Source organism: Octopus bimaculoides, chromosome 1, assembly GCF_001194135.2.
Source record: "Octopus bimaculoides isolate UCB-OBI-ISO-001 chromosome 1, ASM119413v2, whole genome shotgun sequence".
Lineage (NCBI taxonomy): Eukaryota > Metazoa > Mollusca > Cephalopoda > Octopoda > Octopodidae > Octopus > Octopus bimaculoides.
The window spans coordinates 152,417,665-152,420,464 of NC_068981.1; the positions used below are offsets into that span (position 1 = coordinate 152,417,665).

At 26.8% G+C, this 2,800-nt stretch overlaps 1 protein-coding gene across 1 annotated transcript in view; it reads right to left on the reverse strand.

Annotated features, from left to right (window-relative positions):
* LOC106869541 (obscurin) overlaps positions 1 to 1,574 on the reverse strand; it is a gene marked incomplete at its 3' end in the record, with an annotated part of 380,350 nt that extends 378,776 nt beyond the window's left edge. Inside the window, exon 1 of the mRNA XM_052970280.1 lies at positions 1,405 to 1,574. The remainder of the gene's footprint in view (positions 1 to 1,404) is intronic.
* Positions 1,575 to 2,800: the final 1,226 nt, after the last annotated feature.

Sequence of the window (2,800 nt, forward strand, 5' to 3'; positions counted from 1 at the left end):
TATATATATATATATATATATATATATATATATTATATATACACACACACACACACATATATACATATAACATTCAATATTGCATTATTGAATAATAATAATAATAAGCAATTTCTATAAGAGCTTGATTTTTAATACGTAATAATGATAATTTGAAATTTCATAGGTTATTCAGTTCTCATAAGCCTATTACATAATATTTGTTTTACTTTTTATTTGCAATTTTTGATCAAATTTTTTCAGACAACTATAGACACAGGCATAATTGTGTAGTTAAAAAGTTCACTTGACAGCCATTTGCAAATACAATTTGGTAGAGAGAAACTGCATGAAGCCCACATGTGTGTATGTATGTCTATGTGTATCTAAGTGTATATGTATCTTTATCCACATGTGTGTGTGTGTGTGTGTGTGTGTGTGTGTGTGTGTGTGTGTGTGTGTGTGTGTGTGTGTGTGTGTGTGTGTGTGTAGCAGTTCAACAAATGGAGATTGAAATAATAGCTGATAGGTTTGACCAAACCCTAAAGGTGATGTCCAGGCATGGGCATAGTCCAATAAGTCAAGCTGGTAAAAAAATATATAAGTTTTAACCACTTCTTGAAAGATAAAATATCTTTACTATTTACATCTGCACAACATTTTGGTAAGCTTGATCTTCAATCGATATGTACTTAAATTTACAAATTCAAATCAGTCTAGTACTATGTACATATCAAAGAATAAAACATTCAGGACAATAGGAGATCAAACCAAATAATTTTAAAAGTTTCCTCTCTAAAGATAATTATGTATTAAACATTTTTTAGATTATATTTCTCAGACTTTTAGATATGTAAATAGCAATTAATTTCTTCTATAACTATGAACCTACAAGAACTATTATATTTGTTACATAAAATAAAGTTTATTGTTATATGTAGAAAATCTAGCCTGAAGTTGCATATTAATTCTTAATATTTTTTTATTAGAATAACTCAATAATAAATAATTAATTTACTCTTATATTTAATGTATAATAACAAATAAAAGCTATAATAAATGAAAACTAATAAATAAAAATTATAGAAAAAAATGAAGTTTTTATATTATTAAATGTTCTCATAAAACTTGTATTAAAAATAGTATGCTCAATTATAATATGATTTTTGTTGATAAATAAGTAGACATATTACAATAAGAAATTCTTATTATAATTGAAGAATAAAAATCAATTACACACACTATTTTTAACAAAAACAAAAGTGCATTCTATTCAATTCAAAAAGAATTTAAATTCATTTTATATTTATATAACTACCTAAAATAAATTTAATCTCCAAGTTCCACTTGCATATTTACAAAAGTCTAAATTAATTCTTCTACTATGATGCAAAAGCTGTATATGTAGAAGAGATGTTAACCTACCGTAAGTGGAGAGATTCAGACTGCCATGAAGGGGCTCACAGATGAGAAAGCCTCACTTACTTTCACTGCTGATTCTTGTTACACAGAGTAGGGTGAAACCATTTCAAGCAATGGGTGCCAGCTGATTTTCAACTGACCCAAGATATTTTCATATAATAGTAGCACCTGGGTATGATAACTTGAAACCATTTAGCCTCCTCCTTAAGGTCAAAGGTTAGCCAGTAAAAACATACTTCGAGGTAGATGACAAGTAGCTCTATATACAGGCATCCAAAATAGATCTGTAAGTTGTAAGCAGCAACAGTTGCTAACTGATATTACACAACAGTAGCTTCTTTTGAAGAAGCTACCAGCAACTTCCAGAGCAGAAAATAAATAATTCTAATATTCATAATAATATGAAGATGCTATACCATGTATATAATTCTAACATTCTTCTCACTGTGTTTAGATTAACTATAAATTAACCACATAATATTCTTTTTAAAGAATATTAATCGTTACCTAAAAGTTATTAAGTTTCTATAGTCTGTAAACAACTACAGAACCAAGCATTGTAGATTTAAGTTTGTTTTTTTTTGTTTTTGTTTTTTTTTACTATAGAAACATTTTCATGCTTATATATGTAGCTAGATTCATTCTTAATATGTATCTAGGATCATTTTTAAACAATTTCCATAAGCAATATAAAATGAACTAATTAGTTTTGGAGAACTGAAGTTAAGTCTTACTTTATTACAAATAACAAAAAAAGCTGTTTGGGTTTAATAACCAATAATTATTAAAGAACAAATTCTTTAAAACCTACCAAATTTAAAAGTACTTAGGAAGTTATCAGATGGTGAATCAAAATCTTAATTTTCTTTTGATAATAGAAAACAGTATATTTATATACTATCGCACCTTTGTGTGTGTTTGGACTTATTTTCCCTTTTTTATACCTGTTGACAGCTTGTATTAAAACTTGTATTAAAAATAGTATGTTTAATTACAATTTAATTTTTGTTGATAAATAAGTAGACATAGACATATTACAATAAGAATTTCTTATAATTGAGGAATAAAAATCAATTATACACACTATCTCTAACAAAAACAAAAGTGCATTCTAATCAATCTAAAAAGAATTTAAATTCATTTTATATTAAAAAAAAACATGTAGATCACATAAACTGTGCTAGTTCTACATAAATAGCTTCATCTGCTACATATGGGTGCATAATATTTACCTTTATGCTGTGTGAAGGATTATTTCATGAGCCGGCATTGCAATTGCATACTCTTCAAAATTAGAATCAATATAAGGGCTGCTTACATGATTAACTTCTCTTAATATTACTTAACACAAAAACCAATAATGTTTATGCTAATCAAATTGCTTAGTACACCTTTCTTT